This window comes from Dipodomys merriami, unplaced genomic scaffold (genome assembly GCF_024711535.1).
Source record: "Dipodomys merriami isolate MVZ:Mamm:240054 unplaced genomic scaffold, mDipMer1.0.p SCAF_20, whole genome shotgun sequence".
Lineage (NCBI taxonomy): Eukaryota > Metazoa > Chordata > Mammalia > Rodentia > Heteromyidae > Dipodomys > Dipodomys merriami.
Genome location: NW_027203382.1, coordinates 28,404,055 through 28,421,795, shown reverse-complemented (window position 1 = coordinate 28,421,795; position 17,741 = coordinate 28,404,055).

Here is a 17,741-nt window from a genome sequence, read left to right as displayed (position 1 = left end):
CTGGAAGTAGGGTATGCCCGCAAGCTAGGTGTCCCTAGTCTACGCTAAGCACTACCCTAGTAAAGACATCCAATGTTCAGCCATCTGGTAACATCTAAAATGTTGACTCCTCAAAAAACTTAATTGTTTATTGATTTCTTTCTGTTACTCCTTGAAAATATGCCTGTGGAGCTATAAAGCTCTCCGATCAGAGCCTATTATTTCTTGGTGTTTACAGCTGGACAGGTTCATGATGAATGACAACTTGTATTATAACCGTGTTTTATATCTGCCAGCACTTAGGAATAAGTAGACTTTGATGCAATGTAGTTTTTAAAATAGCTTTATGCAAAAGAAACTTCTATTTTGTTGATATTAAAAGATTTAATACATTTTAGATCTTTGCTCCTGGCTATATGGAATAATAATGATTAGATTGATCTTCTCACCTAATAGGTGAAAAATAGGACAAAGTATCGGAAACAATGGTTCTCAAGATAGTGGACATGTGATGGTGAATGACAGTGGTCTCTGACAGGAACAAACAAGCTGGGATGCATTGCAGCATTTTTTCCCACTGTGCTGCAGAGAGAGGGGACAGAGCTCAGAAGTTTCTTTGACTATAAAGACTGGAGCTGGAAGTTCAGGTAGCCAAATGGTTAGGTCTGAGAACAGAGTTCTGGCCAGCACAGATATATACAGAGAGAACTTTGGACAGTTGCTCAGGGTCCCTTCAAGCATCCAGCTGAGGTCAGCTTATGCATGTGTGAAAATCACCTGAATCCTAGAGAAGAACTAACTAAAATTAGAGGCAGGAGGCTCTCTGGCTCCCACAACAGAGAAATAGAGCCTGTTCCCACCAGAGGGAAAGAAAGTGACATAATCCCCAGGGGTAGTGAAAGGAGTCAAACAAAAAGTGTAGATTGTGTATGTTTTATTTATAGCAAAGGATAGAAAATGAAAACTGATCTCCAGGAATGGGGAGTTAATCAGTGGTTGCCTGAGGACTGGCTTTGGGGCAGCGAGATCCAGGAGAGAGGTATTATAGAGAGGGGCAGTGTGATCTAACGGGCATGTTTGTTATCTTTGTTTTGATAATTTCACAGTGGTCACACATATATCAAAACCCTCAAACTTCATTGCGTATTAATTACACTTCAGAAAAACAGTAAAAAATAAGTAACAGATATTAACTAAAATCTTTAAGGCTTTCCTTTATCCTGATTTTCATTTCCTTCCTCTTTTTGGTGGCACTGAGATTCAAACTTGAAGTCTTATGTTTGCTAGGCAGGTAGGTAGGTAGGTAGGTACTCTACAACTTGAGCCATGCCTCCGGCCCCTTTTGGATTAGTTACTTTTCAGGTAAGGTCTCTCGTTTTTTGCCCAGGGATGGCTTTGGGTATCCTTCATACATTCTCTGTGCACATAACTGGGATTATAGGTGCGTATCACTGTACCTTATCTCACCTAACACTTCTGAAAGGAGCTAATAGAAGATATTTAAGATCTTTGGAGACATTGTAGCTCACCATTACAAATATGAATAATTGTTAACCTCAAAAACGAACCCAGAAAAACCTAACCCATGAACCTAGACCTGTTAATTTTTATCTTATCTTCTAGTTCTTTAGGCCTGTGTGTGTGTGTGTGTGTGTGTGTGTGTGTGTGTGTGTGTGTGTGTATGTGTGTGTCAATTTTCATCACTTCTTGCCAACAGTCCTCTTCTAAAGTTGAAATGATATAAAGCACTACTGGCCATTAGCACATTGCTAACCTCTTCTATAGACCAATGCTTGAATACCTGAGCAGATGTTCCTCCCCCTTATTGATCAAGCTCTTGTTTGATCAACTTCCTTTATTTTCAAGATCAGTCCCATAAAGTCTAAGTGACATATAATAGTTAGATATGTCAATTGCTTTTCAAAGGCGCGATCAGTAAGACTTCAGAAAATGACTGTTGAAAAGGACTAAAGAATCCCAGGACTCTGATCTACCCTATCTTTTTTTTTTTTTTGTCCTGTATATGAGTTGCTGATCTTTTCATGCTGTTTTCAAGAAGCATTGTTGCTCTGTGTGCGATCTTGCTGTGGCTCCTGGTGATGCAGACCTTGGATCCAGGAATTGTAAGGGCTCACATTACACTGTGAGCATTGAAGCCCCAGAGATGAAAGGAAGAGACAATGAGCAGTGTGATCACCGAGAAAATGACAGGAACTTTGGTTGTCAGCTCTAGGTATTAGGGAAATTGGAATAATTTTTGTTGGCCAGGCAGAGCAAAGGGTATTTTCAAATCCCTTTTTCTTCCTCCTTATCATCCTAAAAGTTCTAAGTTATTTCTGGTGCCTCTTTTATCATTTATTTCTAATGCTTTCTCTATAGCTTTGTTGACAGCTTCTCACTGAACTTTTCTGGGAACAAGCATGTTAATGGCATATTTAATGTTGGTATAAGCCATTGATTTGGGCTTGTGATATTTGCTGGAACACTGTGTCCTGAATAAAACATAAAACACACTAAAATGTAACCTCAGAAACTGAATATTTAAATAGTCATGAATGAGAAAGCACAATCCAATTATTTTTCTCCCCCTGGAGTATACAGAATGTAAAAATCTACATCTGATGTTCTATGCTTCAGGAAAAATTCCTTTTAGGAACAAATAGAGAGTATAAGGAATGACATCTGAAAAGTTGCTTGCTCAAAATTGCTATAAAAGGAGTAATATATATGAGAATAAAAGTCATTTATTGGCCTTTATCACTGAAGTGTTGGCGTTTAGAAATGAGTTGCTATAATAGAAATAAATCTGGTATTGCTTCTGTTCTAATAAACATACACTGGAATAATCCCTCTGAGGTTAATGGCTTATTTAACCTTTTTAATTTTATATTGTGAAAAATTATTATTCCACTATGGTATTCATAATTTAAGAATCTGTGTCCCAAAACCTTATAGCTGACATAATAAAAGCTGAAGAGATTAGAGCAGAGGTGACTATGCATATTCTGAGCTTAGATCTTGTGTAGTTGTGCTTCATTTTGCTTCTGCCATTGTTATGGGAAAACATGTCTAGCCCAACCTGCTAATTGAAGGAAGATTATGGGAGGTACATGAAACAAAGCCACTCAAGTGAGCACAGGTGAGATCAGCTGGTTAAATAGACTGTAAGAAAGTTAAATAAACAATGGGGAAAGTGTAACATTTGAACTGTGACTTTGTCTTATCAATTATCAATGTATCTTCTTTTTTTGGGGGGGGGTCTGGTCATGGGGCCTGAACTCTGGGCCTGGGCGCTGTCCCTCAGCTCTACCACTTGAGCCACTTCCGGCTTTTTTTTCTTTTTGCTTATGTGGTGCTAAGGAATCGAACCCAGGGCCTCAGGCATGCAAGGCAAGAGCTCTACCACTGAGCCACCTTCCCAGCCCCCAATGTATCTTTTATACAATGTTTATTACTTAGTAAGCATTCAAACAACAAATTACACATTCAAAAATGTACAAAACTCCATTCTTGATTAGTAGTTCTTAACTGGATGTGATTTTGCCACCCACGAGATTTTGTCAACATCTGGAGATATTTTGGCTTGCAATGAGTGGGGGAGGGAGCTAAGTGGCACCTAACAGGTAGAAGCTGGGGACATTGCCAGATGGAATCCATACTAAGTAATTACTTAGATTGGCTAATGGTTATGTCTTTTGACTTTTCTGTTTACTTTTTTGCTTTGCAGGCTCCACAATCTTCATATCCAGTGTCTTGCATCATGCTAATAGGTGAGCGTTCTATTACTGTTCTTGGACACAGAAAATGGTGCTCATGTCTGCTAGCTGGATAACCTTTTGATTAATTGCACTACACTTGATAAGAGAGTCATACCTAATGTATTACTGTGTTTATTTAGTATCTGGTTTTGGAAATGTGTCAGGATATTGGGGTAGGAATTTGTAAAGTAAATCATCAAGGCAAAGTTTACTCCTGAAAAAATTAAGCTCCTGACAAGAATCCATGTGTACAAGTATGCTGGGCAGGAAGTCTGCACAGGTTTTATCCCTAACACAGTACTGTCCCTTGTTCTGATTGGTCATAACTTAGGTTCATAAACTTGCCTTATTGGCTATTTTGAAGAGGGTCTACACATTTTTTTTTTAACAGGATGTGACTTAATTAACAGGAACAGGATGTTTTAATGAACAGGAATAGGCTATAACTAAAAATCAATGAACTTATAACAGGATGTCATAACTAAAATGTAACAGGAATAGGATATAACTAAAATGCAGTCAATACTGAGGTGAAGCCAGCTGTCCAAAGCAGGAACTTTTCAAAAAAACAATTCTCACAAGGTCAATGAAAAGGAAGCAACCACACTGACAGAAAGTATTTTAATTTTTACAGGAGTTATTCAAATTACAGAAAATTAAATAATCTTTTGGTATGAGCCCTACAAATCCAGATCTACAAAGTGACCCCATTCTCTTACCAAACTTAGCAGGATAATTAGGAGGTGTTGCTTGCTTCTCAGATGAAAGTAGGTATTAAATATAGGACCATAATATCATTAAAGATGAACTAGAATATTTGGAATATTTGACATTTATCTCCGTAATTGAATCTATATTAGGCTAATACATTTCAAAGGGAATTAGTTCTAATACAGTAATTGCAGAAATCTTCTTTCAGTATGTCACATTTAAATAAACTTTACACAGCCGATGATATAGGTAGCAAATTCTCAGAAAAACATTTTCAAGACTAAGGGGAGCATACTTCGATTTGTTTATGTATACTCACTTCAAAGAAAGAGCCAAGCGGTCTTCGGTTGTGCACCTGGGGAGAAGTATTGGATTTGAGCTTTGCTTGAAATGAATCTGTGTGTGTTCTGTCTTGGATCACTTCCTGAAGTCAATCAATACTGGCCGACCTGAAAAGACCTCTTAGAAATCTAAAAGGATGTTTTACCCACACAGATCGCATTTAGGAAAATTATGTCTGTGTTCTAAAGGTCTTGACTAAAACAGATTTGTCTTAAAAAAACCAACCAAACAAAAAATCGTTGTTACCTTTCAGGAACCAGAGCATATGCAATTATACATTTGTATTTTCTGTTGTCTAAGTTAGAGAACATCATTAAGGTGATCTCTGACGAGTGTGTGAGTTGCAGACAGTCAACACCAGTGTTAGCTGGGAGAAAGGAAATGCAGTGTCTGAGGCTTGATCTCAGGTCTCCAGAGTCAGGATCTTCATTCTAACCAGATCCCCAAGTGATTTGTAAATGCTTTCAAGTCCTAGCAGCCGATCAAGGTGGTTAGACAATCTAATGAGCAGAAATAGTCTTTTGCGAATAAATATCTGCGAGGAGGATAGTCTATTACAGGTGGTTATTTACTGTAAGAATGAAATGTTTGCTCAAACAGCATGTTGATTTGTGTGTGTGTGTGTGTGTGTGTGTGTGTGTGTGTGTGTGTGTGTGAGAGAGAGAGAGAGAGAGAGAGAGAGAGAGAGAGAGAGAGAAAAGCAGGTCATCTGAGAGTATTATAATACAGAAAGGTCACTGTGGGTCATGCTGCTCCCGTTGTCTTACTTACAAAATGAGAAAGGCATCAATTGTTTCTGTTGTCTGCTTTTTTAGCCAAATGCACATTAAAAACATGGCATCTGTTCAATGACTCAGGAGCTGGATTTTCATGGGTGAAACTTATCTATTTACCAAGTCACTACATTCTTGCTAATTGCTACATTCTTGCTAATTTCATAATATTCAGTTTTTGGCTCTTTGTGGAGAGTGAGATTAGGAAACACCCAGAAAGGGCAAGTTATGTCTATGGAATGAAGTCTGCAAACATTGGCTAATTTAAACAAAACAGCCATGCAACCCGTCTCCAACACAGTCAACATATTACATTCTGCAGTCTGCTCTGTCGCAGCAGATATTGAGGGACATTTATCCTCTCCCTCCCAGGTTTAGAGCGCTGGAGGATTTAAAGCTTTCCTTCCTATGGTTGGTCACGAAGTATGGGTAACTGATAGAGGATTTCCCTCCTCCTGGAGCCAGAGCCAGCTAATGACATTTGACTGCCTCTGGTTAAAGACCTAGGGTTGATAAATGTATATGGGACTGCACTGAGCCCAGTAAACTGATTTTTATTGACACTGTTAACATAACAAACTAGGAGTTTGTGATTTAAGCAATTGCTAAGTCCTTAAATAAATATGGCTTTTTCTGATCGTGTTTCTTTTGGTAATTTGTCTTAAATAAATACACCTACCACCTTCCTTGTTTAGTTTTTTAAGAAAGACCTTTGTCTAAAAAGTAATTTGTTTCTTGTGTGTGTGTGTATGTGTATATATATATATATATATATTAACTCTCTCTCTCTCTCTCTCTCTCTCTCTCTCTCTCTCTCTCTCTCTCATGAATCCTGGTGCTGTAATCGATTTTTCAATTCCAGTGTTATTGGGAACTGGAAATAGAAGGGTTATATTCGAATCCATCTGGAACATTCTTCTGGAAATCAGTCTGCACAGTGAGGAGCATTTGTTGCCTTGGTGAGCTTTATTGCCATTTGCGGAGGCAGCCTACTCTAGCCAATCTACCACAAGGGACATATAATAATGGGGGCCCCGTATTCAAGCCCCTCTTAGGAGAAAAAAAATCTATAAAAGAGCAGAGATGTGAACCCAGCAATAAATCCTAGAGGCATTTGTGTTGGAGTCAGGGAATGATACCAATAACTCCTTAGGAACACGTTAAGTGGACAATAAAGGGAATTCACCATTTAAAAAAATATATTAGGGCCATTTTTAATTGAAACTCATCAAAGACATCAGTGAGCATGTGACAGAACTGTTTACCCACTGCTTTCCATTCATTTCAAATTTTGTCTTTTATCCTACTTTACTTTTATCCCACTACTTAGAGCTCATTATTTAAAACAACTTTGAAGATTAGCACTCAAGGGCCCTATGTGGGTTTGTCAGCCTCAGTGACCTTGCTCTGTGTGTGTGTGTGTGTGTGTGTGTGTGTGTGTGTGTGTGTGTATGGGGGGGGAGGGCTTAAACTCACGGTCCCTTACCCTCCCTTGGCTTTTTCTGCTCACTCCAGGCAATCTACTACTTCAGCCACAATTCTAGTCTACTATTTTGCTGGTTAATTGTAGACAAGACTCTTAAGAACTTTTCTGTTCAGGCTAGCTTTGAACCTAGGTCCTCCTAAGGCACTAGGACTACAGGTATGAGCCTGTCTGTGACCTCTCCTGTTGGCCTCACCCTACCAAAGTTTCTCTCCTGATCTCATTTTGTCTTCCTCAATAAGTCAGCTGAGTAATTCAGTCAGACAGTGCAGGGTGAATGGCACAGCTACTGAGTGTTGGAGCAGTGCATATTTTGAGGCGAGTCATTTAAGGAGGGGAGAGCTTGGGTGGCAGCATCATTAGGGAGGGTGTATGGGTAAAGGGAACCGGAGCTGAGACCCCTGAATAGAAGGCAGAGAGAGGGACAGATGGGAGTCGCTGAGGGAGGCTGGGCGGTATTGGGAGCTTTGTATCTGACATGGGTGAAAAACTTGGATGGGTTGGAGTAGTACACGAGGTGGAGACCATCCAGGGGCACATCATCAGAAGACTGCACAGGAGCTAGAGAGGCAAAATTGCGCTTTAAGTGTGTGTGGGTGGGTGTGGAGGTGTGGAGCCTAAGCGGGAGAGTGGGGGAAGGGAAAGCTGAGGAGATGCAGCAAAGGGTTGGGAACTCTTCATTCCAGAAATTCTTTTGTTTAGCTCTCCACCTACTCACGATTTCTCAGATCAGGCTCTGCCAACCACTTACATCGGAATCAGAGAGAGAGAAAAAAATCTGTCTTCTACCCTGGCACTGCAGTAGATTTTTAGTAGTTCTCCAGGTGTTTCACACACGAGGAAACTGAGGCTTGGGGAGACAACACAAGTGGTTCTAGGGCTCAAGCCACACAGAGGTTAGCCCCTCCCAGGCCCAGGTGGTTTCCACTTCACCAATTGCTTCTGGGTTTAGTCTCTCTCTACTGTTTAAAAATGTTCCCCCTCCTCCTCCTCTTCCTCCTCCTCCTCTTTTCTTTTTCTTTTTCTTCTCTTTTTTTTGTGCTTTTCAACACTTTTAACAATAAAGGGAACTTTAAAATGTCATTTGCAATGTTTGCCTCATTACCTGTTCTCACTGTGATGTTTCTTTCTGGGTGGGAGACTGAAGATCAGGAGTCCATACTTGATAAGCTTAGGTGAAAGGTTTGGTTCTTGGTTTCATTTACAAATTTGAACATTTTCTCTTTCTTTCTTTCTTTCTTTCTTTCTTTCTTTCTTTCTTTCTTTCTTTCTTTCTTTCTTTCTTTCTTTCTTTCTTTCTTTCTTTCTTTCTTTCTTTTTTGGTCAGTTGTGGGGCTTGAACTCGAGGCCTAGGCGCTGTCCCTCAGCTCTTCAGCTCAAGGCGAGCACTCTACCACTTGAGTCACAGCACCACTCCTGCTTTTCTAGTGGTTTATTGGAGATAAGAGTCACACAGACTTTCCTGCCCAGCTGGCTTTGAACCATGATCCTCATATCTCAGCCTCCTGAGTCGCTACGATTACAGGTGTGAGCCACCAGCACCTGGCTAAATTTGATCATTTTCAAAATGGAAAGGTACTAGCGAGAGGGAAGTAGCTTGCCCTCCTCTTCCTCTTCTTTACACCTTCCCAGTTAGCAACAGTCTTGAATTTATTGATATGTAAGGCTGAGTCTCTCCTGTTCCCAGGGCCTAGTCCTGATGGTATACCTGTGCTAATATACAATGCAGGAATAAACACTGAATTCAACAATAACAATGAAACCATCTATAGTCATGGCAGTATGGGGAATTGAACTCAGAGCTTTGTTCTTGCTAGGCACTCTGCCACTTGAGCCATGCCTTCAGCACATGTGTAGTAATGAATGTGGTTTCTGGAACCAGTTAGCCTGGGTCCAGTCCCCGCTCCCTCGGTTGCTAATTAGGCAAATTATTTAAACCTCTTTGTGTCTCACTTTACCCATTTAGACTGTCATAATATAACCTTTCTTGTAGGGTTGATATGAACTTCAAGTGATCATATCACATAGTATTTAGAAACATGAACACTCGAGAAATGTAATTATTATCACAAGCATTTAATATGTTTGTGTGTGTGTGTGTGTGTGTGTGTGTGTGTGTGTGTGTGTGTGTGTGTGTGTGTGTGTGTTGGTACTCAGGCTTGAAATCAGGAACTGGACACTGTCTCTTTGATTTTTTGCTCAAGGCTGGCGCTCTGCCACTTGAGCCACAGTTCCACTTCTGGCTCTTTGTTGGTTAATTAAAAATAAGAGTCACATGGATTTTCCAGCTCAGGCTGGCTTTGAACCATGACCCTCAGATCTCAACCTCCTAAATATCTAGGATTATGGGCATGAGTTACCAAGATCCAGCTTACTATGTGCTTAAATGTAAGTCTTTTTAAAAAATAGAAGTATTAAACACCAAAGAAGTAGAGTGATTGTCCAACTTGAATCTGGATCTGAAGGACCCCATGAAGTCCATGTGGGGGAGAAGTAAGAGGAAAAAAAGTGAGTTCCCTACTATTTTGGAATTAGAGATTGTTCTGCAATGAAAGAACTGTTGGTGTCAGCTAGTTGTGAATCTATATTTTATGTGATGGCCAACTTATAGAAAAAGCAGTGGAGCCATTTTATTTTCAGATGCCATTAGCAAAAGCTGAGAAGAATCTCTGGGTATAGCCTCTGAGTGCTCCACATGGGTTTTACTGTACTCAGCTGGTGGTAGTGAAACACAGGTTGGGAGGTGCTGGAATCACAAGTGGAGACCTGGACTCCTGGCTCTGCCAGCTGCAGGATGTCTATGGCTTCAATTTCTCATCTTCAGGAGTGAGTTTGGTTTCAAGATCTGGCTTCTCACATCTGCATTGTCCAGAGGAGTTCTTTAAATTTAGATAAAATTTATTTATAAAAACTGCTTCAGTATTTACTGCTAACAGAGCACTCAGATATTTCTTGATATGTTACCCTCTGCTATCTGCTGATTCAGCCATATCCTCTCCTTCAGAATTGGACACATCTAACTTGTGAAGACATCTCCCTTGCTTCATAGAGTTCCACCATTCACCCATCATCTACCTTTCTGCATGAATCTTGGCTCCACTATCCATTCATTTATCCATCCATCCATACGCCTTCCTGCATAGATCCTAGTTCAACCATTCATCCATCCATTCATCTGCCTTCTGCATGGATCCTCAAGCAATCAATCACTGAATCAATCAATCATATTCATTCAGTACATACTTACATGCTAGCTCCACAGTGAGAAACAGCCATGGTTTCTGCCTTCTGGTGCTCAGAACCTCCTGGGCTAGACAAAGAAGTCAACTTAAGAATAGCTAATGAAATTGTGTTAGGCATTGTGAAGGAAAACCAGGAGCTTCACTTGGGTAGGCTACAAGGAGATGTCTGAGGACATGCATCTAGGCCCTCATGTACAGGTGAGACAGAACCAGTTGTTTGCATAGATGGTGGTGGAGTGAGAGAACGATGGAAGTTGAAGTATTAGCCTGTGCAAAATGAAAACTGTTGTGAGGCTTTGATCGTTTTAAGACAGTGGAGAGTCAAGGCATTAAGATTTAGAACCTGTTTTCTCACTGTTGAGAAGCAAAACAAAAATGAAACCACACATAGAGATGAAAGATATAGACATATCCATTGTGGAAAAATGTTGGAGAATAGAGCTAGAACAGAAAGAAGGGGAGGGAAGCCTCCCTTCTTTACCATGCTCAGATATAATCACGATGGAATTGTTAGACATCTATTTCTGCATCTATTTCTGTTTTCATTGCCTCTATCTCAAAGGAAGCAAATAGCTTGCCTTATTTTACAGTTTGTTTTGTGACTTGTAAAGCAAATCCCAGGTATCCTATCATTGCATCGGTAATATTTCAGGTGATTCGTATCCTTTTCCTCGCATCTTTTTCCTCAGGGAGTTTGAGACTGTGTTGAGAGGATTCGGGAGTGACGACAGTGGGCAGTGTCACTCACTGCATTTGGGCTACAGAGAACCATTAGACAAGCACTTCATATCCTACCAGCTTTCCAAATGCTAGCAACACCACCTCTACCCATTATATAATGACTAAGTCTTTCCCACCCACATCTCCTTTCATTCTGTTAGGAATCATTTTTATTCTTATCCTACAGACAACCAAATGGAAACTCAGAGAAGTGACACACAGACTTCTGATTTACCAGGTGACCCCTCCCACATGAGGTCAGATTAGATCTGAATTTTGTGCTGCTGGATCTCTTCTGATCACAGAGACATGCTTGGTGCTCCCAAATTTTAGTTAGCAAGATGATTTGGGATTTTTAAATAAAATCCCAAAAGATAATAGCTAAATTTATTGGGCCGGGAAGGTGGCTCAGTGGTAGAGTGCTTGCTTTGCATGCATGAGACCCTGGGTTTGTATACACACACACACACACACACACACACACACACACACACACACACACACACACATATATGTATATGTATATGTATGTATGTATGTATGTATGTATGTATGTATCTATCTATCTATCTATACTATAAATGTTTAGTTAACCAATAGAAATATTTGAAATACATAAGCAATGTCTGGTGATTATTGGGAAATCCTAGGTCTGCAAAATTTCCAAGCTGAAAGTACCTGTTGTTGCCTATGGGCTGCAATGGAGAAAACTGAGATCCAAGCAGGAAAGAACAGGGTTTAATGCATCCTATGCTAAAACCTGGAAGCTGTTCAGCAGCACAGAAAATCCTATGTTGTTCTTCTGTAGCCTTGTTGGTTCTCAGGGCTGGTGCTGTGCCTGTCCCCTTCCTTCACACCCTGCTAACAGCCCCAGGGAGCCTGGTCCACATCCTCATAGTTGCTCTACCATGTGCAATGGCCATGTAGCATTTATGCCAGTACTGGGTTTGAACTCAGGGTCTTATACGCTAGCTTAATTTTTAGGTGAATACTCACCACTTGAACCACACTCCAGTTCCAACTTTTTAGCTGGTTAATTGGAGATAAGAATCTCTCAGATTTGCCTGCCTGGGTTGGTTTCTAACTAACTGATCCTCAATTGCAGCCTCCTGAGTAGCTAGGATTACATGCATCACCACTGGCCAGCCCCTTTCCTAGGATTTTAATTGGATATTAATTAATGATTTGGAATTTGTCATCAAGTCAGAGCAGGTAAGACCCAAGTAAATATCTGATGATTCATTTAATAATATCCCACTATATAAACCTCTGCTTGGGAGTTCTTAAGAGCTGTATTTGTGTGTGTGTGTGTGTGTGTGTGTGTGTGTGTGTGTTTTCCCTAGCATATAAATTTGAACACAGGTTTCAAGCCTCAAGTCATATTGTTAAATATGAACAAAGAGCTAGAGATGCAATCTAGGAGAAAGCAGGCAACAACAGATTTGTTTCTCTCCACTTGGGGAAATAAACCAGGCTTCTTGTTATTCTAGTCTAGGGGAACAAACTGATTTCTTGGATGGTTTTGAATAGCTCATCGGCAAAGCCCTGCAGCAAGCAGGCACTTGAGGTTTGACCACCATAGGCATCTATAGATCATTCTTCTACACAAGATGCCTGGACAATCCGACAAACAGGCATGGGTTTTGTTGGGGATGAAAGTGATCATTTTTTTTGTGTATGTGTGTGCTGGTCTTGGAGCTTGAATTTGGGGCCTGGGTACTATCCCTGAGCTCTTTTGCTCAAGGCTAGTACGGAGAAACTCAGATCTCAGCCTTCTGGGAAGCTAGAATTATAGTCATGAGCCACTGGTGCTTGGCTTTAATGTGGTCATGATATTAAGAGGTTTCTTAAGATCGTTGCTAGACTTTTGCAGAAACAGAAAACAAATATCCTTTTTTTTAAATTTAAAAAGATAGTAATGATTCTTATACTATTTTGGAGTCAGACCATCAGGAGGTGTTTTTTGTTTGTTTGTTTTGGTCAGTCATGGGACTTGAACTCTGGGCCTGGGTGCTGTCCCTGAGCTCTTCATCTCAAGGCGAGCACTCTACCACTTGAGCCACAGCACTACTTCTGGCTTTTTCTGTTTATGTGGTGCTGAGGAATTGAACCCAGGGCCTCATGCATGCAAGGCAAGCACCTTCCCAGCCTCCATGAGGTAAGATAAAAGCTATTTATCTTACCAACAAAGCTCATTGTATCTGGCATTATTTTCACTCTCAGTTTTTCAGATGAGGAAACAGACAAAGAGATATTTTGTGACTGGAAACTTTCAATAACATAGGCAGATGCCCGTCACTTACACCAGTAATCTTAGCTACTCAGGAGGCTGATTTCTGAGGATTGTGGTTCAAAGCCAACTGAACAGAGAAATTCCATGGGACTCTTACCTCCAATTAACCACCAAAAAGCCAGAAGTGGAGCCATGGCTCCAAGTGTCAGAGCATCAGCCTTGAATGGCAAAGTTAAGAGAATGCTCCTAGGTTTTGAGTTCAAGGCCCAGTACTGACACAAAGAAAAAGAAAGAAAGAAAGAAAGGAGAGAAAGAAAGAAAGAAAGAAGGAAGGAAGGAAAGAAAGAAAAAGAAAAGAAGGAAGGAAGAGGGAAGGAAAGAAGGAAGAAAGGAAGGAAGGAAGAAACAAAGAAAGAAAGAAAAAATCAAGTGCATCTTTCAGTGTTTTCTGCAGCAATCTGCTCCAGTGCGCACTCAGCAACCCTAATGAACTACAGGATTTGAGTTCAGGGTGATCTTTTTTCAGGGTAGTCTGATGAAGAATTTGTTTTGAAGAGGAAGCCACCTGATTCTCAGGTTGTGCCCAGACCATGCCTTTTGGGTGCAGGGCAGACCTACTCCTTCAGCCCCCATGTTGGGCATGCTTGGCACTGACCTGGAGCAGAATCCCTGAGGTTGTAAGCGCACTGCCCCCGCAGGCTCAGTGCTGACCTGGAAGCAGGCACCAGAAGTGAGATCTTCCTCCACTCCCCTGGGAAGACTCAAGAAGATTTTCTTAGGGGTTTTCACATTGCCCTAAATTAAGTGCTTCTCCAATGGTGGGTTTGGAGCAGTTGTGAGGGGTCTGGAAGTGTACCAAACACGCCTGTGGGTAAGATAGATGAAGTGTCTCTCACAGAAGTGTTACCATTTTTCAACTAAATGAGCTTGCTGTTGGACTAAAATAAAAATTAATTTAAGAGCAAGGGTGAATTCTTAGTAGCTTTTTGCCGTAATGTATTTTGGCAAGCAGCAGTTCTGTGTAGTGTGGAAGTCTCCCCTTGCTCCGAAGTCAGGGAACAAGCCGCTGATATCCCAAAGAGCACGGCACCAGCAGGCACAGTGTTAACACCGTCTTTTTACTCGTGGCTCAGAGTTAGCCTGGCTCCCCTAACTGGTAGACCGCAGAGTCTCATCCTTTGAGGCTGATCAGGGTCATCATTATAGAACTGGTAGCTAGGAGTGGTAAAGGGAGCTGTCTGATGTCACTCAGTGGAGGTAGCCAGGGCCAGGTCTGAAATCCTTGGACTCTTTGTGAGTATAGAACAGCCTCTCTGCTAAGTATCCGTTCTTCTGAGTACCTAGTGTGTTGAATATTCACTCTGGTAATACCCACTGCTGATCCACCCAGCTGAGTACCCATCCTGCTTAAGTACTTACTTTGTTGAGTATTCACTCTATTGAATATCCAATCCTGTTGGCCTCCTTGCTTAGTACCCACTTAGTTGAGTACTTACCCAGCTCTGCTGAGTACCCACCCTGCTTAGTACCATCTTTGCTGAGGTCCCACTCTACTGCCACCAACTCAGTAGCCTTTATTGTCATGGTCTCATTAGTTGAGTTAATTGTCAAGGAGATGGTATCTGTGAAGTTCTGTGAAGGAGATGGTATCAGATCTTCTTTATAGGTGGTGAAAACTAGGGCACTGAGTAATTAGGAATTTGCCCAGAGAAACATATTTAGTGTCTATGAACTGAGCTATATCCTTGTTCTTAACTACTACAGTATATAAAAATACAGGATTATATGACACCTATTGTTCTATAATTTGCTTGTCTCCCTGATAGCTTTCACACTAGAAAGTTGTTTTATCACAGGTCTAGAGACTGGAAAGGCTATGATCAAGGGTCCAATGGGGAGTGGTTCCTGGTTCCTCCATCCACCAATATCCTTCCTCTATGTGCAGAGAGATAGCTAGCTAGCTAGAGGGTGTGAGGGGAAGGGAGGGAAGGGAGAGAGATCAGGATCTACTGCCTTGTCCTGTATTTGTGAGGGTACTCATCAGGTTAGGACCTTATCCTTATTACCTCATTTAATCTTACCTGCTTCAATTTCCTTCATCTAAATGTATCAAATTGAGATTTAGCCCTTAAACATATGAATGATGGTGTTAGTCATGTTCAGCCCAGAGCTCTGTGTATCCCAAACTGTCCTCGAAAACATGAGAACAAGCTAGACACCCCATGCTTCATGCCTGTAATTCTAGCTACACAGTAGGCTGAGATCTCAGGATCAAAGTTCAAAGCCAACCTGGGCAGGAAAAGTCTATGTTAGACCATTACCTCTAATTAACCATCAAAAAGCCAGAAGTGGATCTGTGGCTCTAGTGGTAGAGTGCTAACATTGAACACAAAAGCTCAGGGACAGCATCTAGGCCCTGAGTTCAAGCCCCAGGACCAGCACAAAACAAAACAAAACAACAACAACCCCCCCCCCAAAAAAAACCCAGATGAACAGCTTGTGTGCTTGCTCTGAAGTTTTTCCCACACTGGGTATTATCATAAAAAATATTTATCAATTTGATGGGCTAAAATGATGTGTCATGGTTCTAATTATAGCCACTTTTGTACATGAATTTTTTTTCTGTATTGGATTTCCTATTTATTTCATTTTCCCATTTTTCTATTCAGTATTCATCAGCCAACACTTCTTTGAGCATTTACACTGCTGGCTATAATGTTGCCAATTTTTTGTAGATTTTTTTTTTCTTCCCTGGTCCTGGGGCTTGAACTCAGGGCCTGCATTCTGTCCCTGAGCCCCTCTGTTCTCAAGGCTAGCACTCTACTTCTTGAGCCACAGAACTACTTCTGGCTTTTTTCTGAGTAGTTTATTGGAGATAAAAGTCTCATGAACTTTCCTGCCCAAGCTGGCTTTGAACCGTGATCCTCAGATCTCAGCCTCTTGAGTCGCTAGGATTATAGGTGTGAGCCACTGGTTCCTAGGCCTGTAGATCATTTTTAAGTTTGAATTATGAGTATCTTCTTTTTCATTTTATTATTATTTCTTTATTTGGTGTTATTATACTTTAAATATTATTTTTCATTGTCTGTGTTAATCTTCTTTCATTTTTTATAGGAAACAAACATTTAATGCAGAAATAGTAAATATATATACATATATGTATACATACATATATACATATGTGTGTGTATATATATATATGTCAATGAAGAAGGAGGAGAGAAGAGAAAAAAAGAAAGATTTAGTTCCTACAAATGGCTTCAGGTTTATTCCTCTAGACATCTCCATGCAAACACACACATGTAAATATCTGTTATACATAGACTTGTGAAAGTTTTGCCAAAACTATATTCATATAAAACCCAATGCATGTAATCCCTCAAATCTGTTGGTTGCTGCTCCTCTTGCTTCCTGATAGACTTTCCTGGAAGCTCCAGCCATCCACTCACCTAGAGCCCCTGCTGTTCCCTCTGAGAAACGATTCAGAGAACACCGCAGGCTAGATTAGACCCACAGCAATGTGGCACGTCCACTGCCTTCCTGGAGAGGACTGGCAACACAGCTTAGAGATGAAGGAGAGAGTTAATGTCCTGAGGGGTGGATTTTAGCAGGGGGGTGGGAGAGGGGGGGAGAGAGGGAGGGAGGGAGGCAGGTAAATTTCTCATCCTTCTTTCATCCCATAGACAATCCTGACAAATAGGGTTGCATGCCACCTCTCTGGACATAGTTTGAGCAATCTGAGCAATGGCCTAATAATATACCACAGGTGATTGTTCTCCCTGCTCCCCATCCTCCCTTCCCTGTTTCTATTCCTGATGCTTCTCTAGGATTGCACCTCTAATAAAGCATAGTCCATTAGCCAGGAGCTGGTGGCTCATGCTGTAATCCTACCTACTCAGGAGGCTGAGATCTGAATATCACAGTTCAAAGCCAGCCTGGGCAGGAAACTCTGTGAGACTCTTTTATCCAATTAACCACCAGGAATCCAGAAGTGGCGCTGTGGCTCAAGTGGTAGAGTGCTTGCTGAAGAGCTGAGGGGCAGTGCCCCAGCCATGGGTTCAAGCCCCATGACTGACAAAAAGAAAAGAAAAGCATAGTCCACAAGGTTTGGCATTGTGTTCTATTCACCAGGGAACCTGGGCTAAGCTGCTATTTTCATACTGATATTCGTTGTATTATTTTTACCCTGGCATGACAAATAGGTTTGTTTAACCTTACATGTGATTTCCAACCCCTTGGTTGCAGCTATCTTGAATGTTGTATGGAGAACAATTCTGAAGCTGTCTTGTAAGCACAGCTGGACAGAGTGGTGGTTGATAAACAGTGGTTATCTACAGTCCCTGTTTGGAATGAGCCAGACACAGTAATAGGATACAAATGATTCAAATGCCAAGCTGACCTCCTAAAAGGTTATCCAAGTTTATATGGCAGGAGACACATTTTTTTTTCTATACATGGCATGGAATGTTATCATTCTTTTGAAAAACAACAACCTTTTCT